The sequence below is a fragment of the Thrips palmi genome, unplaced genomic scaffold (genome assembly GCF_012932325.1).
Source record: "Thrips palmi isolate BJ-2018 unplaced genomic scaffold, TpBJ-2018v1 HiC_scaffold_15, whole genome shotgun sequence".
Lineage (NCBI taxonomy): Eukaryota > Metazoa > Arthropoda > Insecta > Thysanoptera > Thripidae > Thrips > Thrips palmi.
In genome coordinates this window covers 13505768-13530784 of record NW_023144624.1, presented here as the reverse complement: position 1 = coordinate 13530784, position 25017 = coordinate 13505768, and the positions used below count along the sequence as shown (strand labels likewise).

The 25017-nt window shown below is 59.6% G+C and overlaps 1 protein-coding gene across 2 annotated transcripts in view; it reads left to right on the top strand.

Annotated features, from left to right (window-relative positions):
• Positions 1-25017, top strand: part of LOC117640934 (Kv channel-interacting protein 4-like) — a 113973-nt gene that overhangs the window by 4475 nt on the left and 84481 nt on the right. For both annotated transcript variants that reach the window (XM_034377964.1, XM_034377963.1), the window contains exon 2: positions 3276-3382. The gene's annotated coding sequence lies outside the window, so the exon portion shown is untranslated. The remainder of the gene's footprint in view (positions 1-3275; positions 3383-25017) is intronic.

The following is a 25017-nucleotide window of genomic DNA, read 5'->3' as shown; positions in this document are numbered from 1 at the left end:
GCTTACTCGGCCCGGTGGTGTCACGTCCTTTTGAAGCAGCAGGCCGACACCGGGGCAGTGCCTCAGCTCTCTGTCTCTCTCGCATCCCTGCGGAACGGCCCATGAGTGCGAGAGAGGCAGAGCGACGAAAGCGCTGCTCGGAACCAGCCTGGCCTCGTGCGCACTTTGCCTCGCGGCTCCACACACCCTCTTCTCACGTTCACCCCCCACCCCTCCCCCTCCATCCCACCGGGCCAGCCCCCCTGGGAGCAACTGGATACTACCTTAATGACAAGCGAAAGTAGTGGCAGTCCACACCACTGCTGTATCGCCCAGCGCCGCCCAGCGCCCAGGGGAGCCCTTCCCCTTGAAGCTGCCCCGAGGGCCGACCAATAACCGCGGGAAAAAGCCCATCGCCCTGAGGGCTACACCCTTCAGCCCTGCGGCCCTGCGGCCCTGCATGTGCGCGACAGTCGCACGCTTCGAACAGTGGACACGCCTGTGAATGGCTTCGGCCTGTGTCGAACCACAGCGTGACAGTGTGACTGTCATGCATCATGGATGTGTATTTAAATGGGGGAGGCAGTTAGGCATGGGCATTGAAGACAAACACACGCACGCACTCTGTTTGAGCACGGATTGAAACGATTCATAACCTATTGTGTTGAATGATTTTGCTCTTAAGCGCGCGCCGGCGAGGGGTGGCGCGGCAGCCTGTCGCCGTTTATCACAGTCCATGTGAACAAGTTTAAAGTGAAACTCGGTGTTGCGGCGCCGCGCCCGGGGCGACCTTGGACAAGACCTTGAAGCCCCCGAGACATCTTTCAGAAGGGCTCTAAAAACGTCACTGTAATGCCGCATTTATGCGACCTCCTTCACGGCCCCCGGCTGCTAAATATTTCCAGTGGCGAAAATTACTTCTCTTCTTTTGTCTCCCCGACTTGGTCCGGGAATCGACGCGCTGACAATGCTGCGTGTTGGCGGCGTCGGGGCGCGCGCTGCCGAGGCTGTCGAGGCCCTCGATCTGCTCGCCGAGGAGCAAGTTGACTTTCGCAGAGAAAACAGTCCTGCAGATAATCGTGCGCGGCCCCATTCAGCGCCAGGGTCTTGGCCAGCCCCAGGCCGGCCTAGGCCAACCGGCCGCCAAAGGGTTCAACTTCATTCCTGCTCCTCATCTCTCCCTGCTTTGCATAATCCCAAGTTTGGGCGAGGCCGGGCGAGGCGCAAGGCACTAAGGACGGTACGGCCAGCAGCCCCACTTGAATTCTGGCTGACTACCACGACCAGGCCACGGCCAGGCGCGCCACGCAGTGGGCCAGTGGGCTACTTCACGCAGACGCGGCCACCTTTCCATCCAAACCGAAAAGTATCACGGATTTGGATAAAGGCTCTTCGAAAAAGCAGCACAGATACTGCACGCTTAAAACCTAACAAAGTATTTTGAGCATACATAATACAAACCTATTTAGTTTGTCATACGAAGTAATACACTCTAAATGTTGTACAGAGAAGATTCACCATATTATGGAGAAAATGTTTCATATTATGGTGGTGCAGCTGACTTCATAACATACCGTTCAGAAATCACTGTACCTTATAGATATTTTGACGCATTTCGTTGGTATTATGGAGACAATCTCCATCATACTATGTTGGTGCAGCCTTTCACCGTAAGACATTTACTGTGTAGCTCGTAAATTACGAAGTATTTTCTTTGTAAGCTTACGTATGCTCAAAATACTATGTTATAACAAACTGCTATGTATTGAAAGGCCTAAAATAGTTTGTAAGGTTTTCTCAGTGTGGGAAAATAGTCGGTGTGAATTGAGAAATAGAGTGGATAGGGAAAAAAATCCGTGACAGAAGGGGACAGAGAAAGGTGGCGGACTGATGGACAGGCAGGTGGTGGATATAGAAAAGGTGGATGGACAGGTGGATAGGCGGTGGACAGGTGCGCGGTCGCCCGGTCCGGAGGCTATTACGACGTGCCTTGCGTGCGTCGCGCGGGGAGAGCGATTACCCACGCCCACCTGAGCGACGGATTCGTCCTATTTCTCCCGGAAAAGAATGTTGGCGATGGTTTCTTGTTCGGCATCCGCTTTGTGCGTCACGTTTACTCCCACTTCCACTGCCGCGTCTAAACTTGCCAATGACGAATTTACCCGCGGGCAATGGATGCTGCAGGAAACTTGTTTACCGGCCCCGGGCGGTGGAGGCCTTTCCAAGTTGGGGCGCCTTTTAGCGCTTCCAGCGGCGCTTTTAGCGCGCCAAACAGAGGAAGCGTGTCGCAAATGGAAGGGAGGACACGCCGAATGAATGGCGGAATGAGGGGCAAGCTGGTAATGAATGAAATGAGGAAATAATGAGACGAGTGAATGAATGAATGGGTGGATGAATGAATGGATAAATGAATGGCCGGGTTAGTGAATGAATTCACGAATTGTCGGATTAATAAAGGAATGGATTAACAAATGAATGGATCAATGTATGGATTAATGCAAGAATGAATGAATGAATGGGTGGATTTATGAATGAATGGATTAGTGAATGAATAATGAAGGGGCCACCGAGGTGAATGTTCGAATTGACGAGAGAATGAGTGAATGAGCGACCGAATGACTGAACGAAGGAATGAATGAATGGGCGATGGCACGGACGCATGACTGGGTGGATGCAGGCCGCAGGGCTTGCTGTGATTCACAGTGATTGGCGTGCACGCCACTCCGTGTACCTTCGCCCCGCTTCGCCCCAACACTACCCCCGCCAACTCCAACGCCCCCACCACCATCTGCACTCCACTCCACCCTTTGGTTGATGTGATCCTTCCCCCGGGGACCGCAGAGCACGACAACCCATTCCAGGTTCGAGTTGGATGGCGCGTGGCGTGGCGTGGCGTGGCGTGGCGTGGCGGGGCGAGGCGTGGCGTGGCGTGGCGGGGCGTGGCGTGGCGTGGCGTGGCGGGGCGAGGCGAGGCGAGGCGAGGCGTGGCGTGGCGTGGCGTATTGCGCCACTTCGGCCCAGTTCTCTCCCGCCCTTTGTTGCGGATCTCGATGTTCGTCGCCATGTCCTTTAGAAGCTGTGCATCTCTGAACCCATTTCCCCTATCCCGGAATGAGAGAGCCCGTAAACAATGAGAGTTTTGCACGGGGGAGAATGGAGGCCCCAGTTTAATGCCAAACTTTTCCACAGCTACTGCCTAAAATAGTGTTTATCCACAGCAAGCTGATTTCGTTTTTGAACGTGCTTTGACTCATAAAGCGCGAGGTAAATTAAACCAGGCCAACTGGTTGTTGCAGGCGCCCCTCCGCGGACCCTTTGCAGCGAGGGAGAGGCGAGCGGCGAAAGTGAATGCCAACACGAATTGCTGCTCCCCCGACGCGGATGGAGTTGAAGACGTGTTGAGGTGAGTAAGCGGCCAGCTCTTTTGCTGGCGTTGCACTGTAAGGAGAGTAGTACAACGGCCGTCGACTCGAAAGTCGACCGGACAAGTCTCACAATTCTCACAGAGCGCGGACGCGAAGTAGGGCTCTGACTTTTGCCCGGGTACCCGGGTTACCCGGGTGGTTACCCGGGTACCCACCCGCCCGGGTTGGACCGGGACCGCGGGTAGACCCGGGTACCCGGGTATGCGGGTGAACCCGTGGGCCCGGGTCTACCCGTGATCCCGGGTCGCACCCGTGACCCGGATACCCGGGATCCGGTTTTTCAAGAGCTCTAACGCGAAGGTTGTTCGAGCGCCCGGAGTAGGCCGAGCGCGGGCTGCGGTGTCTGCCGGGCCGGCCCACCCTCGCCGTGGCAGGCCCACGGTCCTGAGAGCGGCCGCTTGGGCAGGCGCGCGCGGACCTGGAAATAGAGACACAGTCCCTGCTTTTAACTCAAACCCCACAGAAAAAAGGCCACAGCCCACAAAAAGAAACGTGACGCTGCCCAGGCCGTGGGTTTGTGGTCGATGAGCCGCTGGGTGTGGAATGGGCGAGGGGGTAACGACTTCGGGAATCCAGCTGACAGCAAATTGGGAGGTAATCCAGGGTAATCCGGGGTAATCCGGGTTAATCCGGGGTAATCCGGGGTAATCCGAGGTAATGCGGGGTAATCCGGGGTTACCCGGGGTAATCCGGGGTAATCCGGGGTAATCCGGGGTAATCCGAGGTAATCCAGGAATTTTTTTGTTGTATTCCGGAGGTAATTTGGGTGTAATCCGGGGAAATCCGGGGTAATCCGTAATCCGGCTGACACGAAATTTACCAGTCGTTACCCCCTCGGGAATGGGTCCTCGAACGGGTCGAACGGGTCGAACGGGTCGAACGGGTCGAACGGGTTGAACGGGTCGAACGGGTCGAATGGGTCGAACGGGTCGGACGGGTCGGACGGGTCGAACGGGTCGAACGGGTCGAACGGGTCGAACGGGTCGGACGGGTCGGACGGGTCGAACGGGTCGAACGGGTCGAACGGGTCGGACGGGTCGAACGGGTCGGACGGGTCGGACGGGTCGGACGGGTCGAACGGGTCGAAGCGGCAGCGACAGGAAAGAGGTACAAACAAGACTGGCTGGCTGCCTCGTCAGCCCCTCGAGGCGTCGGCGAGTTGGCAAGTCGGCCTCGCTGCCGCCACTCATTTGCATACAGGGAGAAAGGTTGCCGCAATTTTCCGGTCTGTAACAATGCGCCCATTCATCTCATCTGGCGCGGCCGGGGCTTCAGCCTGCTACAGCCGCGGACGCCGCGCCGCCGCGGCACGGTCTTACCGGCGGCCTTGGCCAGCCCTCACCAGGACGAGCCGCGGGTTCGACACCAGCCTCCGGCGGAAAAAAAAAGAAAATTAGGAAAAAGGTGGATAGAGAAAAGAAAGCGGAAAGACGAGGGCATTGCGCGCGGTAATACAGCACCGGACCGCGCTAGCGTAGCTGCCAAAGGTGTCCACCAAAATATTCATAGGCTGTTTTTGTTACGGGTCGCGCGCGTGTGTTTAGCCGTGATAGCAGCCTGGAGTGCCAGCAGCAGCAAGCAGGGAGCGTTCTCTTGAGGAAAAACCGCCCCCTTCGCCGCGCGCCGCAGCAAACGCCCAGGCTTCATCGTTATATTTACGCAGCCTGATGGCTGTGTTTCCGCAGCCTTGTGTTTCTTTCGCGTCGATGAAAACATTTCACACTTCGCAAACACATTCACTCACTCACACACACACACACACACATGCTGGAACGGCCCCCCATTGATTTACGCCAGTTATATATCGGCCCTGCCGCGGTCCAGCCGTCTGTCCAGCCTGTCACGGCACTGCTGTCATTGCACGCGTCACCGGCAGTCAAGCCGGCCAGGCAGCCAGCCAGCCCGCCGGCCGGCCGGCCCCGGACACGGAAAGCGAGAGTGAAATAAATGAGGCGGAAAGGGGATCGCCGGAAAGTTGACGCAAAGCCCGCGCGAGCGCCGCAGGTTTGAAAAGGAATGAGAGAGAGAAAGAGAGCGCGCAGGAAAAATGGGAAAAAGGACACGCGAAGGGCCGCGAAGGGCCATCCATTCCCGATTCGGCCGTCCGGCCGCTCGGCGTGGCAGTGGCGTGGCAGACCGAGGGCCGAGGACGGCCGAGGCACGCCGCCAACCCCATGTAATGAGGGCGTCGAACGCACCGCCCCAAAAAATGGTGTGTGTGTGTGTGTGTGTGTGTGTGTGTGAGAGAGAGAGAGAGGGAGGGAGAGAGAGGGAGAGAGAGAGAGAGAGAGAGAGGGGAGAGAGAGAGAGAGAGAGAGAGAGAGAGAGAGAGAGAGAGAGAGAGAGTGTGTTTGGGCTTCTGCAACGTCCAGCAAATCAGAGCCCGGCCCGCCCCCCAGGCCAGACGGGCCAGGCGGGCCAGGCGGGCCAGGGCGTTAGAATCTTTTTCGCTCGTCCCTTACTTTCGGGGCCAATCTGGCCTCGTGGACCTGCACCTGGAGCCCGGCCAAACTCACCGCCCCGCCGCCTCGTCGTCGATTGCTGAGGCGGGGCGCTAACAGGCTGCGCCGGGCTGTGCCCTCTGCTGAGCTAGGATCCCCCCAGGAAAAAGGGAAGGGGAGGGGGGAGGGGGAGGCACCGAGGCGCCCATCGAATTCAGATCATCTGCCGCATTTTGTTGGACACATATTCTAGCCGTTGGAAAACTTTCGGAAACGCTATATTGAAGAGAGTGTGTTTTTTCTCTCTTCCCCCTTTCTGGCTAAACAAGCCTCGGCCGACGCCGCAGCGGCTCGGTGCGGTGCTGCTGGGCCGATGGGCTTTTACTCCATTGCAGTACTTTCAGTTTAAAAGTAGCGCGCCGCGGCCGTTAACGAATAATTGAGTCTCTCCCCCGTTCTGTCTCACTCTCTCTCTCCCTCTCTCTCTCTATCGTTATCCACCCTCCTTTCTCCTTCTTCTCCGTGTTCGGCACGAGATTCCCTGGGGATCTAAAGTCTTCCACTACTCATTAGCTCATCCTCACGTCGGCGTGGTCCGTCGTGTGTGCGTGCGTGTGTGTGTGACTAGCGAGTGTGTGGACGCGTGTGTGCGTGTGTCAGTGAGTGACATGGTAGAACTTCCGAGGCAGCATCGCTTAAATGAAAAGCTGTCAACTAAAACCGCTGTCAGCGTGCCGCCCAAGTTGTCTCCCGATCTAGTTAGCAGGATATTAACGTCCCCTCACTGCACCCCCTCCCCTCTCTCTCTGCCTGTCGCTGTCTCTCTCTCTCCCTCTCGCTCTCGGCCGCGCCCTTCCTCCGTAAGCTGCTCTGACACGATCAACAAGTCAGCGCCCAGTTTGAATGGCGCATCCGTGCGCAACAAACAGACACACAAAAAACCAGTAGGGCTGTGTGAGTGTGTGAGTTGAGTAGGGAAGGGGGAGGGAGGAAAGGGAGAACAAAAAAAACAGTTGCAGAAAGGGCGGGTGTGTGCGCAGTGGTTAGGCAGTCCTCGGGCCAGTATCGAGTCCGCCCGACCAATGGACCAATTATCCGGAATAAAAACAGAGATCGGTGCCTTGGAGGAGGGGGAGGGGAGGGGTCCACCCGGGTGGCCCGGGCGCACCACCAGGCACTAACAAGCGAAGAGTCGAGTCACAGAACAAAGGCCTTGTGTCGGGATGCGAGTTTCATTATGCAGCCACCCCCTGCCCCCTGCCTCCAGCCCCTCCTCCGACTCCCCCCCCCCCCCCGGCCCCACTCAAGCACCCCGTCCCTCTCAAGAGGGGCACAGCGGCCCAAGCTAGCTCCTTCCGTTGCTGTCCTGGAAAAAGGGCGGGCGGCTTCCGTGCCGACGCGCCTCGGACCTCTCGCATCGGACTGTCTGTCCGTGTGTCCGAGCGTCCGTCTGTCCGTCCGAGACTCTCTAATCCAACGGCCAGGCACCTTCATTGCCCCAAGGCGCATTTGACGGGGCCGCCTGACCACCCTTTGTTATGCAGTCCGCAGTGCGCCGTTAAGTCCCGCCCCTTCCCTCCCCCCTCCACCACTACATCATCCCTACGTGACGCCGGCCGCCCCGCCCCGCCCCGCCCCGCCCCCCCCCGCCCCGCTCTACCCCGCCCCGCCCTGCCCCGGCCCGGCCGCCAGGACCACCAGCATGCAGGACGTAGGGCACGTGTGTGTGTTTGCGCGGACCTGCTGCTGGAGATTGCAAGGGAGACTTGAATTTAAGGTCAGGAGGGAAAGATCCGGAACGGAATCAGTGGAGGCACCGGGACGCAATCCGCGGCCGAGCATCCTACTTCGCAAGAATCGGTAGAAGCCAACATTTAAACAAAAGAAAACTCCATTGGGATTCAAGAAAAATCGCCGCATGCGGAGAGGCAAAGGTGATGTTACGTTTTCCTAGCGGGAGGCCAGCCTCCCTTCCGTCCGTCCGTCCGTCTGCCGAGGCCAATCATTATAAAAAAGTTGCAAAAGTCAACAAATGTGCGTCGACACTGGGGACAGCGTCTGCCTAAGTGGCGCGCCGTCTTCCGGATCCGTTTAACGCGGCCCACTTTGTCGACGTCACCTCGCCGGCCCTGCTAGCCTTGCCGTCTCCGAGTCTCCGAGGCGCCATTCGTTTCCGAGGCTGCGCAGGCGGCGCAGGCGGCGCAGGCTGCGTCTCGCCGTCCCGCCTGCCAGCCCGCCGCGATCAGGCCCTTCTTTGTGGAGCCCCCGGCTGTCTGCCACCGCCGCCACCAGCTGTTGTTGTTTATTATTTGCGAAATTAGCGCGCGGTCCGGTGTAGTTGCACTACTCGAAGGCGGTGGCATTGCAAGGCTTGCTTGGCCGGCTGCCAGGGACGACACACCATTACACCCCCCCCCCCCACACCACACACACACCTACACTATACACTCACACACACAGACCACGTGACCGCTGCTGATCGGTGGCCTCCATTAATTAGCCCCCAGCACACAGAAGCAATGCCGACATGGTACGCTGTTTGAATAGTGATTGCCAGGCTCGGCCCGCTCCATTTTAATCCCCGACCAGGTGAAAGTTTAATCCCGCGGCTGGCCTCGAACCTGCGGCTTTGCAGTCGGTGTGCGGTGCGCCAGACCGCTCGGCCAACGCGTCACGAGCCGCGCTGCCCTTGACTGACGGCTGGCGCCTCGTCTTCCAGGCGTGTCCGAGTGCTTCCGCCGCCGGGGCAGCCGGGGCTGGCAGCACAGGAGGGGCTGGCGGGGCTGGCAGCCAGGAAGCTGCACGCCCGGATCTGGAACGCCTCCGGACTTACAGAAAACACGGCCATTGTTTCTCATTCGGGAGCACAGGACGGAGAGTCAGACACGCAGACAGACAGACAGACAGACAGACAGACAGACAGACAGACAGACAGACAGACAGACAGGCAGACAGACAGGGGGACGGACGAATACACGAGTAGAAAGCGCGACCCCTAAAAATGGTGCGACAATGGACCGCAGCGCGCTTCGCCCCTCACGCTTAACGCACGCTGGCCGGAAGGACATGCATGGCGGTGCATGGCGGTGCATGGCGGTGCATGGCGGTGCATGGCGGTGCATGGCGGTGCATGGCGGTGCATGGCGGTGCATGGCGGTGCATGGCGGTGCATGGCGGTGCCTGCAGGGGTTTACAGTGCACCGCGCGGACGACGCGACTCACGAAATCGTCGTAAACCTCGGCGCGGAATGGCACGCTCTCGCGCTACTCCGCTGCTGGCGGCAGACTGATGGTTCCGAGGAGTCCGCCGTCGTTTCGTCGCTCGCCGCTCTCGTCGCTCTCGTGGGGCGTCCAGAATAGGGAGCAGGGGTGCGAGAGAGACGGAGAGAATCTTCGGGAATCGGTTGGCAGGGCCGAGCGGCGGTTTCGATTGACGCGGCGCCCCATCTCGTCTCGTATCGAGGTCGCCGCCAGCCGCCATCGCCACGACAACGTTGCAGGCGACATCGGCCTGGCCGAGGGCCTGGCCCCCCTACGCTCTGATACACTGGATACGCTCTGCCACGCTCTGCCACGCTCGAGCTGCGAACCGACGGAATCGAGCGTTTTATTGTAGCCAATAGAGGGCAGCCTGCAGCACGACAGGCCGAGTCGATTGCGCTCGTCGGGCAACAGTCGCGTCATTTTGGCAGTGGCGGCGCGTCCCTCGCCGGGAGTGCAAACAACGCAGCGGCCGCGGCGCAACGCACGCCGAGAGTTACGAAAATATTGAGAAGTCTCATACAGTTGGTAATTTTTTTTTCCACCCGCCTCGCCGTTGACTCGTGGAGAGGGCGGAGCGGCGGCGCGTTTTTCGTTTCATGTGGACATTCTGTGTTTTTGCGCGCGTCTCGTCAAGGAAACGGAACAGTGGCGGGGCCTTCCACAAACAACACGAGACGTGCTGCGGCGCGGGGGGCGTGGTCGGGAAGGGGGAGGGGAGGGGGAGGGGGCCGCGCGGTTGACCCTGTGTACCGCCACTGCCACCACACTGCCACCACTGCCGCCGCGCGGCACGTCGTCGCAGAGCTCGCCGAGCACGTGGAAACTACTGGGCGACAAAGGCCATCCTCTTTGTGTCTAACTTCCCAAGGGTTCATTTATACCGCCGCCGACACTTTTGGACAAACGCGCCGCTCCGCGCCCCGCCCCGCCCCGCCCCCTCTTGTTCCTCTGCCGGCCTTTCAGGCGCAGCGCTGCCCATACTTTCTCTGGGGCGACCACCGCGCCACTGTGCGCAGCGCGGTGGCGACTCTGCAGCACAGCGGGACGCAGCGTCGTGTGGGGCAGAAGACACCTGTTCGGGGAACAGGGCGAGGGGGGTAAACTTTCTGAGCTCTGTTTGGTCCTCAGCCGGGAATCGGAATAATAACCGAACACGTTTTGGAACCGATGGGTTGCCCTCGAGGTATTCATTATTGGAAGGCACTGCGCCATTCGCATTTGAACCCTAAGCAGAGCAGAGATTTCCTCAGCCAGCCGCTTTCCCTGATCTTCCCTCCCTAGAACATTCTAGCGATCGATCGTTCTAGTAAGTCCAGCACCTCAGAAAAAAATACATTGAAGCAACTCATAAACAGGAGAAAAGAAGGTACACATCCCTGAATGTATGAATTGAGAAAAAATAAAAATGGCCAAACCGGTTGGCCGTGATTATGGGGGGGTTGGGGTGCCCGCAATAACTTGAGCGTCAAACTTCCCTGCGCACGTCCCGCCCTGCAGCTCCGGAGGCAGTAAAGAATTCTTTCCCTTTTTTTTCTTACACGAAAAGGCTCTACTTGGGGCGAAAATGGACTCGGCCGTGCGTTGCCAGGCGTTGCCAGATATGGGGCCAGCGGGCCTCGCAGTGTGGAACAACTTTCCAGAGGTGGGCTGCCGGGGAACTAATTACGACAGAGAAGGAAGCAGGAGGAGGAGAAACGGGGAGGGGGAGAAGGAGATAAATAGGGAAAAAAGCTGGCAAGGACAATAAAAAGCAGAAAAAAAGAGATGCAATTTGTCCCGTTGGCCGCGCTGCACGTAGCTAAGCGACGCTAGCGCCCGCTGCGGCGAGGCTGGGCCGGCCCGCCCAGCACCGCAGCGCGCCGGTTGCCTACCTCACAGGCTGGCTGAGCTAGCGCTGCCACATTAGCAGGCAAAACTTCTCACGATTGTGCCGGAAGGATTGCCAACCTCAGCCTACCATAGGATACAAACCTCTCGAAAAGCCAAGCCCGGACACTGCCTGTTTGCGGCCACCCTTTCCACTCATCGTGAGAGTTTTTCGCCTGCTTATGTGGCGGCACTGGGGCTAAGAGGGAATCAGCGCTAACAACGCGTGGCTCCCCTGGCTGCTGTCCGCGCGGCGCGGCGTGCGTAATTACAAGTGAATTATAAAACTTTTCACACCTTCCTAATAACCGTGCCGGCTAAGTACCCCGCCTCCCTACACAGGAAAGCTTTCAGTTTTTCCGCCTCATCCGCTCGCCGCTGCCGTCAAGCTGAGCCGTCAAGCTGGCCGTCAAGCTGGCCGCCAAGCTGGCCGTCAAGCTGGCCGTCAAGCTGGCCGTCAAGCTGGCCGTCAAGCTGGCCGTCAACTGGCCGTCAAGCTGGCCGTCAAGCTGGCCGTCAAGCTGGCCGTCAAGCTGGCCGTCAAGCTGACCGTCAATCTGGCCGTCAAGCTAGCCGTCAAGCTGGCCGTCAAGCTGGCCGTCAAGCTGGCCGTCAAGCTGGCCGTCAAGCTGGTCGTCAAGCTGGCCGTCAAGCTGGCCGTCAAGCTGTCCGTCAAGCTGGCCGTCAAGCTGGCCGTCAAGCTGGTCGTCAAGCTGGCCGTCAAGCTGGCCGTCAAGCTGTCCGTCAAGCTGGCCGTCAAGCTGGCCGTCAAGCTGGCCGTCGTGATGGAGCGGGATGAACTTCCCTGCGAGCCGCGCTAACCCTAACCAATTACCTGTCCCCGAAAAAAGTACAAAAAACGCATTGTTTACCGAACATGCGCGCGAACCAGCGCAGTCGATGTTTAACCGCGAAGGTGCACCGACATGTGTCCAATCTTCACAGACAAATGTCGGCATCTTCACAAAGTGCATTTCGCTGCTTTATTTTTCAGTCTTGTGGTGTCCGAGCAGAAAAAGGTTTTTTCGGCAGTGTAGCCGAGCGAGGCGGCTAGCGCCGCGTAATTCCTCAAATAATAATCCTCATTCGGCACTAATTCTGCTTCGCGCGGAGTGGCAGCGCGGTGGCGTGGAACGCGTAAAACCTTGCGCACTGCGCGCACTGCGCCGGGCGCGCCGCTTTGTGGTCCTTTGTGTTGCGCGGCCGGCCTGGCTGGCTGCCTGGCTAGCAGGCTGGCTGGCTGGCTGGCTGGCTGGCTGGTTGGCTGGTGGCTGGCTGGCTGGTTGGCTGGCTGCTGGCTGGCTGCCTGGCTCCAGCAACGGGTACGTGGCACCCTGGGCCAAACCGGCCGGGCCTGGCGCGGCCTTCGCGTCCGTCCGGTTTGGAGCAGTCCGTGTCGGCTGACCCGTCCGGACGCCGCACCCCGCGGACACCTGGTGAGGGAACGAGGGGGTGGGGGAGACAGAGAGAGTGTTTGTGAGAGAGAGAGAGAGAGAGGAGAGAGAGAGAGAGAGAGAGAGAGAGAGAGAGAGAGAGAGAGACAGAGAGAGAGAGAGACAGAGACAGAGACAGAGAGAGGGACGGAGGGTAACAGTGGGAAAGGAGATGAATCAGAAATGATTCTTTTTTCAACGCTGTCTGCTGAAAAGGACACTCACACACGTGTGTATATTATTTACTGGGAATAATTTGCGAGCACACAATGCGAAACAGGGTCGCCACGGAACAAACGTCGGGATGGCGTCGTCTTTACCACCGCCTGGCCATGGCCCGGCACGGCCCGGCCATCCGCAGCTGTCATTTTGACGACAGATGGCGGCACCATCGCCATAAAAGGCAACGGCGTATTGAAAGTACCACTCGCACTTTCGATTCGGGGTGGGGATTGTGTGTGTGTGTGTGTGTGTGTGTGTCTGTGTGTGTGTTGGTGCGTGTGTGTGTCTATACGTGTCGTTGCGTGCGTGTGTGTGCGTGAGACATGTGCGGGGTAACTTTATGTTGGCGCGCGTGAGGCCCCCCGGAATCACCGTAAAGTCACATAGGGCCTGCCTCCTACACTGTACACAGAGTCTCGAGACCGCTCTAGATCCTTCCGCGTAATATTGCCAAGACGAAATTTCTGGCAGCGCCAAAGAAACGGCGTCGTCGTCGTCGTTGTCGTCGGGCTGGGGCTGGAGCGGGCTGGAGTCGGTGCGGGGCTCGCGCGCGCCGCTACCCGCACTTTTAACCCCGTTCCTTGGCCGTGCTCCAAAACGGGGAAAAGTTTAAATCCCGCGACACGGCGTCAGCGCGTCGGGGCTGCCGGGGCCGCGCCGCACTCCTCGCTCCACTGTTTGCTTTTGTCTCTGGAAAAACAGCCATCGGCCTAATTCAATAACGTGGCGTGCGTGCCGCGCTTTGTCTCTGTCGGGGCCGCCCCCGCCCCGCCCCGCCCCGCCCCCGCCCCGCCCCACCCCGCCCCCCCGCCCCCCCCGCCCCCCCGCCCCCCCGCCCCCACCCCGCCCCACGCCCCCCCGCCCCACCCCGCCCAACCCCGCCGCATCGCCTTCCCCCTTCCCCCGCCCCGCCGCTGCACCGGATACGCCGCGCTCGGTTCGCGTTTAATGCTTTTAATTGAGCGCACTTTGGCAACACTGGCCGCCGTGCCGCCGTGCCGCCGTTTCGACGGGGCCAAGTGAACCGGACTGGAGGTGGCGTCGCTGCTCAGCTCCGCGATGCTCCGAGATGCCGTCGTCCAAGCGTGGCACTGAAGGCAGTCTTGCAGACCGGAGCACCGGGACTCCGCGCCCCAAGAGGGCGGACGGCGCCAACGGTGCAGTGGCGCGGGGGGCGCGACGCGGCCAAAACGGGTGCAATGATGCGCGCACAACAATGTAGCGCCAGCGACCCGGGTTCAAATCCACCCGAGATTTACGCGCGCTTTTTATCATGTGCCGCGGGAAGCGGTGTACACCGCAAAAGGTGTGAGGGACATCATAAACAACCAATTTTTCTTTTTTTTTGCGGTGCTGTCGGTGGCTTGGGGACTTTTTCCTTTCATTGCCGCCGCTAAATGGAGGGTCGGCCTTAACCGGCCTTAACACCTCGCTCATCGCCGGGCCGGCCGCGCTCCTCGCTGGGGGCTCACCGAGGCCCCCACAATGGCGGGGCACTGCCGGGCCACGGTGGGGCCGCGGAGTAGCGCGCGGAGGCCGATTGTTGTGATTAATGAGACTTAGCGATGCGCTATCGGCAGCGGCTCCGTCAAACTCTGCCCGAAAAAAAAATCGCACAAAAAACTAACAAAAAACTAACTACTAGCCAGGGGAAGGCCTTCGGCCTCGATGCTGAGCTGGATTCTGCTGGAGATGGAAATGCATTTTTATCAGTAGTAAATTTGGATGTGTTTATTTTGAAAATGAGCCTCTTTTCTTTTTGGGGGGTGATAGCCAGGGAGTATGCTTTTGCGCGAAGGATTGTGATTCGGCAATGGTTGGTTTCTCCTTGAATCGAGGGAAGGCTTTTTAATAATCAAAAACTAAATGTTCCAACCAATCCTAACCTAACCTAACGGGCTCGTGACAGATCTTACTCTACTCGTGACAGATCTTACTCTACTCTCGACAGATCTTATTCTCAAACTAAATGGTCCAACCAATCATAACCTAACCTAACGGGCTCATGACAGATCTTTCTCTACTCGTGACAGATCTTTCCCTACTCTCGACCGATCTTATTCTCAAACTAAATGGTCCAACCAATCCTAACCTAACCTAACGGGCTCGTGACAGATCTTACTCTACTCGCGAAAGATCATACCCTACTCGCGACAGATCTTATTGTCAAACTAAACGGCCTATGAAGCTTGGCGTACGACTATGGAGCTTGGACTCTCTGACTATAGAATATGGACTATGGAGCTTAGACTATGGAGCTTAGACTATGGACACTGTGAGAAAAAAGTACGGAAAAAAGTACGGAAATGTCTGGTCAATAATTTGCCTGGACCGTTCGTACTTGCCAACTACGGAACGTTCCGTACTTTTTTTCCGTACCCATTTACATAGGATCATATGGAGCAAGTACGGAACGTTCCGTACTTTTCTCCGTACCTCCGTCCTATATTTTTCTGTACCATTTCCGTACTGAAGTACGGAATTTTTTACAGTGGAGCTTGGACTATGGAGCTTGGACTATGGAGCTTGGACTATGGAGCTTGGACTATGGAGCTTGGACTATGGAGCTTGGACTATGGAGCTTGGACTATGGAGCTTGGACTATGGAGCTTGGACTATAGAGCTTGGACTATAGAGCTTGGACTATAGAGCTTCGACTATGTATACGCATATGAATATAGTAAAAATAAACAGAGGAAGATACCTCTTGTAAACTAAAGGTATCGGGGGGGGGGGGGGGTCGGACAAATGAGCTATTCAAAATCCCAAACAGGGTGCTTCGCTTCGCTCAGCAAAAAAGAAAAGCAGTTGCTCGCTTCTTCGGTTTTACCGTTTTGGTTTCCAGCCGAACCGGTAAGCCGCGCGCGGCCCAGATCAGGACGAGTATCCGTTTCGACAGGCTGGTCATATTTTTTCTAACTTTTCTACAGAGGTTTAGTTGAGACCTCCGTGAATCGCGGGCAGTGTTCGCTTTGGAACCGGCGGCGTCGCCTCTGTGGCATTCGGACTGCTGGTTAGCCCCGCCGCCCCGCCTGGGATCGGGAATCAGACTAGGGTCGCCCCTCGCCCGTTCGTCCGGTGCCGCCCGGCCCGCCCGACGGACTGAGACGACTGCTTCAGTGGCTCCGGGGATTCATATTATTCAGACGGACAAAGTGTTGAATATGCGCCGCCGCGCTGCTCACTGCGCTTTGCATGTTGCTCGCAGACGGCGACGCTCTCTCTCAGTCTCTCAGTCTCTGCGCTAGCTCCTCTCACCCTTGTCGCCGCCGCTGAGGTACCACCGACTTTCAGCAGAGTACCGACGCGGGGCTGCGCGCGTCCGAGAGGCCCGTGGGTGCTCGTCGTCGCCGTCGCCCCGTCCCACAGGGCAGGGCGCGCGCGGCATGAAATGTTTTACGTGGCAGTTGCCAGTGTCACCTCCTCGCAAGCCGACCCGCTGGATCCCCTCCCCCTCCTCCTCCCCGCCGCGCCCGCAACGCGCCTAGTGCAAAGTAAAACGCCCTGGCGGCGCGGCGGCCGCGCTAAAACCAGGGTCCTAACCTTACTGCCTTACTGTCGCCTGCCCCGGCTCTGCCCCGGGCCGCGTCACGCCGTAAGACCCCCCCCCCCCTCGCTCGTCTTCTTTACGGTTTTGTCTGCGGATCGTCTTCGGCTTCGAACTCCGGCTGCCCTGCCGCCCCGGCCTCCCTCCCTTTTTTTCCCTCCTCCCTCCCCCCCCCCAACCACCCCCTGTCCCCGTTCCCGAAGCGCGCCGCGCCGCACCGCGCTTAGCGACCCGTGAATTGGTAAACTATGCATTGCGCCGGCCAATCCCCGTCCCGTCACGGTCCAGCCTACTTCCCCGCGGCGGGGGCGGGGCGGGGGAGCGATGTGAGCCAGTTTGGCAGTGGCGTTCACGCCGCGACGGCCATCCCGGAGCCCATGATCGTAAACCGCCCCCCTCCCTACTTCCACGGCACGGCAAAGCGGCAAAGGCACCCAGCCCTATCCTGTAATTGCGTTATACTGTTGCCAGCCAGTCGCTCGGGGTGACCCACACTGCAAGCAGGCTGCGGTGTCCGCTAGGGTGTCCGGCACTGCCCCGCCGGACTGCCTGACCACCGCGGCGTGCTCGAGGTGGCCGTCGTCCAGGACTTTGCTTGCCAGCCTGGCCGGCGCTCTGCAAACCAATAGGTAAAATGCATTTCAAAGTACCGCACCTGTTGCCCCGGGACGTCCACCACCACCGCCTTGACGTTTCCGTTCGAAAAGCAAAGTTTGTTCCGAGCGTTTCTTTTCGTTTCTTTTCGGCGTGTAGAGGCAACAGCCTCGCCAGTGCCAACGCCACGGTGTTGCCCGGGCCGGCTCCTCTCCATACCAATACCACACCACCACACACTAGCACCTGTCTCTGCAGAATCCCGTCGAATCCTCAAAGCCCTCCCCGCCGGGGGTTTCTCTGTGGGGACACACGGGACCAGGGCCTCTTCCTCCTCCTCCTGCGCACGGCGGCGGCCTCGCTGTTGAGCCCCGAGCGCGCTGCTGCGGCGCGCACCGCACCGACGCACCGCAACGCACCGCAACGCACCGCAACGCACCGCAACGCACCGCAACGCACCGCAACGCACCGCAACGCAACGCACCGCAACGCACCGCAACGCACCGCAACGCACCGCAACGCAACGCACCGCAACGCACCGCAACGCACCGCAACGCACCGCACCGCAACGCAACGCACCGCAACGCACCGCAACGCACCGCAACGCACCGCAACGCCTCGTCGTCGAGAAAGTGGAACCACGTTTTTTTCCCAGTCCCCCTTTGGCCGCCTTTGGCAGACGCAGCAGCAGAATCTGTCTCTCTGGGTACCGCGCCACAAAATTGTGTTTCTTCCATCAGCGTCGCCGGGAAAAATAAGGGAAAACTGGGAAGCGCGAGAGAAAGAAGGGGAAAAATAACGGGGGCGCGAGGGCGGAAACGCGCCTTCGGATCGCAAGCAGCGCTCATCCAGGCCCGGCCGGCATCCCGGCATGTTAAGTAAGTTATGCAAGTCCCCCTGGTGCCCTTGCTGCCTTGCCGCCCTGGCCCCCGGCCCCAGCCCCCGGGCCCCTGGTTCCTGGTCTGGAAGAGGAGGTAGGAGGTGCCGGCCCCACAGTGCCCCACGCACGGCGCGGCCGCTCCATCTCGCCGTCCTTTCCACCGCTTCTGCTCCGCATCACTGGGATCAGCCACGCGAGAGGGCGGAACAACTTCCCACATTCATTGTACAGAATTTACGCACATTCACATTCAGGTGGCAGAAACACCAGTAAGCAGACAACATGTGTGGCAAATATGTTCCAGCCAGACCCCCACCACGCTCCACGCTCCAGCTACTACGCCCCAGCCACGCTGCAGCCACGCTCCAGCCACGCTCCAGCCACGCTGCAGCCACGCTCCAGCCACGCTCCAGCCACGCTCCAGCCACGCTCCAGCCACGCTGCAGCCACGCTCCAGCCACGCTCCAGCCACGCTCCAGCCACGCTCCAGCCACGCTCGAGGGGTCGACAACTACCTCGAGCCGTGTACGAGGTAGTATTACCGGTAATATAAGTAATATAGGGTAATATAAGGTAATATACGGAAATAAAATAACGGTAATATATGATAAAAGAACATGAAAACGTTACATAGTATCCTTGACTAAGGCTGAAATCATGAGTTCCGGCCAGAATTTTAGTATTATGCAGACCCCACCCTCGTTTCATGCTAGAGCCCCCTGTCAGATGAAAGGTATGCAACCCGATGCAACCAATCTGACAAAAGTGTGGCGCGTAGCTTCGTGTCAGGTTCAGCTCGGACATCAAATCCGAACTTCTTCCTGTCGCAATGAGAAGCCTAAAAGCTTTAACACCTTGATACCATGGTTCAATACGGCAAGTTAAACGTTAGATTAGGTTAAAAACAAGCAAATCACATATATATGTGGTCACATTGTGGTAATATGGAGGTAATATACGGTAATATAGGGTAATATAGGGTAATATAAGGTAATATAGAGGTAATATGAGCTCTGCGTACGAGGTAATATGGGAGTTGTCGACCCCTCGGCCACGCTGCAACCACGCTCCAGCCACGCTGCAGCCACGCTCCAGCCACGCTGCAGCCACGCTGCAGCCACGCTCCAGCCACGCTCCAGCCACGCCGCAGCCACGCTCCAGCCACGCTACAGCCACGCTCCAGCCACGCTCCAGCCACGCTCCAGCCACGCTCCAGCCACGCTCCAGCCAGGCCTCAGCCGGCTTGCCTTTGCTGTCCTGTCCATTAGTCGAGACGCTCTTTCCGCTCTAGTTTTATCATGTTAATTCTTGCCACCCTTCCCCTCTCCCCCTTCCCCTCTCCCCCTTCCCCTCCCCCCCTTCCCCTCCCCCCTTCCCCCTCCATATTTTGTGCGTTGCCAGGGAGGCGGCGCGCCGATGCAATTAGGGGAACAAGTTGAACAGGCCGTCGTTGTTCGACTCCAGAAGTCGTTGGGTCACTCTCCTTCTTATTTTCATGGCCCCAAACGGCCGATGGGTCGATGGGTCGATTTTGGCACCGAGTTCTCGCCAAATTCCTTCCGCCACACGTCGGCTGTCGGCTCCGGTCCGTCCGGTCCTCGGCTCGGCCCATCATCATCGCTCCTCACTGCCCTCGTTCTTCCCTGTCGCCTTATTGCCTCTCTCTCTCTCTCTCTCTCTCTCTCTCTCTCTCTCTCTCTCTCTCTCTCTCTCTCTTCTCTCTCTCTCTCCTCCCTCTCTCTCGCTCCCTCTCTCTCGCTCCCTCTCTCTCTTTTTTGTTCAAGAGGGAATTATTGATGGGTGCGAGCTGCAGTGGGAGCGGGGTGGAGACTGATAAATCATGTTCTTGTTGTCCACGCCGCACTGGGCGGCACTGGGCGGCACTTGGCGACTGGTACTGGTACTCTGGGAGCCTTCTTGGTGGCCGCGGCGCTCACTTCGGGGCTGCTAATTTATCACTGCCCGGGGGGATAAAGACGCGGGTCACGCACCCCACGGCCGGCGGAATCCCCGGTTCAAATACCGGTGTTGGCGTCATTTTTTCTCATCCTCACGCGCGTGCCGGTGGGCGAGGATGAGGATTTCACAGCCTATTTGTACCTTTCGGCCGGCTTCCGCGTTACGGCGGGGCAGTGTGCCTGGCACACTGTGCCTGCTGCCTGCCTGCTGGGCGCACGGTCAAACCCCGGCTAGGCTTTCTGGTCACGTTGCACCTATCTGCACCTTTCCCCGCCCACCTCGCCCCGCCTCGCCCCTCCATAACTTACATTGAGTGGCCGGATCGCTAGGCCCATACTTATTGCGGCCAAGTCCGGGCCGCGGGGCAGCCCCGCCCGCCCGCCTGCCTTGCCTGGCCGCCCGATAGATTCCCCCAGCCACCCCCTTCCATTGTAGTGCGCAATGTGCGGTGCGGACCGCAGCGACGCCTGCGAGGTAGGCAACGTGTAGACCCGCCCCTCCGGGCGCACCCCGCGCGGCACACAGCGGGCTACACGCAGCAAATGGAATATTGTATCTTCTACTTATTTCCTCGTCGCGTTACTCCAACCCTTTTTCGCCCTATCTTGGCATCGCGCGGTTGGTCTCGTCCAACCGCCGGCCCGCACCATTTTTCATTCAATGGGTACCGCTGCCATCCCGACAAACTGCCACTCGGACGGCTTGATGTTGTTGTTGCTTTTGTTGTTGCTGCTGCTCCGCTGCCAGTCCGGCGCGCGGCGGGGCGCTGTGCTGGCTTGATTGATTAATTTACGAATCTCGTGTCACTAATCCTGAGCGTCATCGTGGCGCTCGACAGCCCTTGGCAGCCTCGGCAGATTCCCCCCCCCTCCCCTGTGCCCCTGGTCCCCCCAGTCCCCTGGCGGCCCCGGTTCGCAGCAGCCCGGGCAGCGGGGCCGGCGAAGCGAGGCCGCGAGATGCGGCCCTCGAGATGGCCCCGTCCGTCCTTGCGGCATCCTTCGCCTGCTCGCCGCCGGAAGCCCGCAGGCGCTGCCGTGCTGCGATGCCCGTGGAGCCCCCCGGGGCCAGCGCGGGCCGGGCCGAGCCAGCCGGCCGGGCCCCGAACAGAGTTTTCAATTTTACATTGCGCGTCGGGAAGGCGTCATTCGATACTCCCCTGCAACAAGCAGCTATCTACGCTCACTGTCTCGATAACCGACTATCTACGGGCGCACTCCGACAACGCGGTATCTACATGGGCTGTCTGGTAACCGACTATCCAACATCGTAGCGGGTTAGGGTTGTCGTATAACGAAGTATTTTTCTCCATGACACTTAAAGCGACCCGTTTAAACCATACTTAATCTTGCTTTGACAAACTTTTGACAAGTTTTGGTAAAGGTTTTGCGAGAGGCAACTTAATTGGTTGGATACTAAAAGCATTCAATCTCGCGAGGTGGAGAAAGCAGATAGACGGTTATCCAGACAGCTCGTGTAGATAGCCGGTTGTCGGGAGAGCGCGCGTAGATAGTCGGTTGTCGAGACAGTGGGCGTGCGAAAGTTGCTTGTTGCAGGGGGGTATCGCATGATACTCCTGCTTTCCACACGGCCCCGCGGGAGAGGCACGGCCGGGCAGGGCGAGGGAGGTGAGGCGGGGTGAAGGGGAGCGGGAGCGTCCCGCGGTGTTGCACGGATCGTAAAAAGAGGGATCCATCATCAAAAAACATCCGCCGCCGTGACGGAGGGCTTGACTCGTCACGCGCGGAAGCTCCAAGTTAAATACAACCTTGGCAGGTGGCGGGGCGGCTCGGCGCGGTGCTGCGGGGAGGGCGGGAGGGCCCAGGGGGCGGGGGAAGGGATAATTGCTGCACAGCCACTTTTCGCTGCCACTCGGTTCAAGTTATGTGGAACGGGCTATTTATCCCCCAGGATCCCTCAGACCCTCCGCAGGGCTACGCAGGGCCCACGCTATAAATCGCGCCGAGGTTTCGCCACACGCCCTACGCCCCTACACTGCGAGCGAGAGCGTGCTGCTCACGGACCGCCACACCGCGACTCGCGGAGACGCGGAGACACGCAGCGCGGCGAGAGCGACGCAACGAGGCGCGCCGTGCTCCGCCGCTCCGCCCCACTGCAGTCGTTAATACTGCCTTAGACTACTTTCCACGACGTAATCTCGGCGGGCAGGCGGCGGTAGGCGGCGGCGCGGCCCGCGCGGAGGCCCCGCCCGGGGAAGGCATTAAAGACGAGCCTAAACCAACTCGAACTACGCCACAATGTGTCGGAGAGGGCGCGGCGCGGCGATGGTGTTGCTTAAGACACTGCAAACCCCCCGGCAGCCAGCGGCAGCCGGCAGCGGCAGCCCGACCGCCGGGATCCGTAAAGTAGTAAAGTGCACCGCAAACCTCGAGCCGCCTCGCAGCCCCCCGGGCCGGGCGGGGCGGGGCGGGGCCTCGCCAAGCGGCAGCCAAGTGGTAGGCCAAGTGGTAGGCCGGGTAGGCGGTGGGCTGGCAGGTCTTCGCTGCTTGAGCCTCGGACCCCCGCGGAGAAAGCAGTTAATATTCCTAGCACGATTGTATTCCAGGGAGGAGCCAGGGAGGGGGAAGGGACAGTCGTGTCACCGCCTTCTGGGTCCGGGCCAAACGGCCCCGCCTCGCGCGGCCCTGCTGGCTGCCTGGCTGGCTGGCTGGCTGGCGGCGTGCTGCGCCGGGCAGGCAGGGCTGGCAGGCTGCACTGGCTGACTTATGGCCTTGATTACAGGGAGCCTCCACCGGGCCGGGCCCCGGCAGCCCTCGGCCGGGCCGCAACAGATTGCATGATTGGGTGCCAAGTGCAGGGAACAAAAACAAGTGGGTCACTGCCGAGGCCGCGCGACGCCCGTTCATCGCCAGCTTCTGTTTCGGTGGGCTGTCTCTCTCGCACGCCGACGGGACACGTTGACGCGTCGCACGGGTGCGACAGAGACAGAGCGACGCTTTCGGAATCGGCCCGCTCAGGGTAGCATCAGGAGGAGCGAGGCAGAGCGGCGGAGAGGCGCGCCGCCAAACCTGCGGAAGTTGATCGCAATCACGGAGCCGTTGGCGGCGGGCTGGCTGGCTGGGGCACTGCTTGTTGCTGGCCCCGCTCCCTGCTGCCTGTCCTCCCCCTCCCCCTCCACCGACTCCGCGTCGCAGCGGAACGATTCGACACGTTCCCACGATTAGGGTCGGTGGGGCGGCAGCGCGGCACAAACTAACGGGGCGTCCCAGCGCCACGTGGGGGAGGACCCGCAGCCGCAACAACAACAACAACAACAACAACAACAACCGGAAACAACAACAAAGTAGAACGAGAGCAAGGACGAGCAAGGTTAATCAAAAGGCGAGATGCAACTACATGCTTGCAGTGTGCGTGCGGGGCGTGCTCGGCGGGCTCGGCACTGGCGGTGTGGTGGCGGTAGCGCCTGCCTCGGCGAGGGCGGGCCGCCCGCACGGCAGCACTGCGGCCGCGTTGCCTGCTGCCCGGGCTGCCGCCGCCGCGGGCGACGACGCGACCGCCGCGGCTCCTCTTCGTGGACACGCTCGGCGACGTGATGAGAAAGGCCGGCGTCAAGGAAAACTCTCGCGGAAAAGCCCGGCGCTGCTGTGGAGGATCGCCGTTGTCGGACCCGCGCACAATTTCCCAGCACCGCAAGAAAGAGTAGCGATGTATTATTTATTTTGAGATGAGGGCGGCGAGAGCGCTGAGCGGGCCGCGCGCGCCGGCCACGCTGGCACACTGCACAGGCCGGCTGGCAAGTTAGTGTGCCTTCGAGGCTGAATCGCACAAGTTCGCTCATCGGGCGGCGGGCCGCGGCCGGGCCCGGCAATCCTCCAAATTAGATGCTCTACATAACTGGCCGGGCGGCTGGGCTTGGGCTGGGCGGCGCAGCGTGCCCGGCTGCAGGCTGATTCTGAACAGTGGTCTCGTTGTCTCTCTCGCACTCATGGGGCGCCCCGTACGGGTGCGAGAGAGACATGTGTCAGCGTGCTTCGTCGTCGAGCCCCTTTGTCGCTAATCAGGCCAGTCTCCTTCGCGCCCCGCCGTCCCATCTCCAAGAACGCCCGGGAATGGGAATCCACCCCGCCACTCACCAAAAAAAGGGGGAAAAGAGACGCGGCGAGTTTTTCTTCATCAACCGAGAAACGAGAAACGAAGACGCGCATGCAGCCTCCAATATTTATTTCCTCTCCCTTTCGGTCGGCCCTTCGGTGCCCGTCGGCCGTCGGCCGCCGTCGGCCCGATGCCCATCGCATCGCCTATTGTTGGGGACAATATCAACGCTGTTTGTGTGTGTGACCCAGTGGGAGCCTCATCCAAATATCACTGCCAGCTTTGTTGTGCACATGAGACGGAGAAGCCCCGTCGTTTCGGCTCCTTATCTACTTCACAGTTTGTTTTTTTCGTTTCCTTCGTTATTTCTTTATAGGGCTTCTCTCTTTTTTTCCCTCTTTTTTTCGTGGATCGGCCGGCGGCCACCGGAAGACCGGAAGAGGGGCGGGTGGGGACAGAAAGTGGATCCATACGACACGCCCAGTAACGAGGTCTTAAAGGAAAGGGCCGAGATTCCGAGGCGTAAGCTGCTGTGGAGCCACCGGCTTGGCTTGGCTTGGCGGCCAGGCCAGCCCCGCCAGCCCCGCCAGCCCCGCCAGCCCCGCCAGTCACACAGACAGGCCCGACTAGGGTGTGACCTAGCGGGGCGGGGCAGGGCGGGGCGGGGTGGGTGGGGTGGGTCCGGCGGTCAGGCAGGCGCCAACGTCTTCTCTTCCAGATCCACACGAGAGCACGAGAGCCTTATACTGCGGCATTTCTGCGCGCTGCTCACGGACAGGGGGTGACGTGGGTGTAATGTGTGTGCGTGTCGGTGTGCGTGAGTGAGCGAGTGTGTGCGGCGGAGGAGCGGCTGGGCCGCCGACTCGGGGAAGAATGTGATCGGGAAAGTATCGTAAATTGCTTGTTGGGTGGATCCGGACCAACCGGACCGCTTCGGAGCTTTCCTTTAACTGACACAGCTGCTGCTGGTTTTGCTGCGCGCTGCGCGGCGTGTGCGTGAGCGGGGGCCGTTTGGACGGTCCTGTCTGTCTGTCTCTCTCCCTCTCACTGCCTTTCTCTCTCTCTCTCTCTCTCTCTCTCTCTCTCTCTCTCTCTCTCTCTCTCTCTCTCTCTCTCTCTCTCTCTCTCTCTCTCTCTCTCTCTCTCTCTCTCTCCCCCTCGCGCTACCCCTGCATCCGCGGACGGGAACGATCCCAACATGCCCCGCCGTTCGATTGGCCACAGGCACCACAGGCAACACGCGTGCAAGCCGATTGCGAGCACTCTGTCTCTCTCGCTCTCGTGGGGCGCGGCGTGTGGGGGCGAGAGAGACAGAGGCGCGTTTCGGAATCCTCTCCTGGCCAGGCCGCATTCCTCA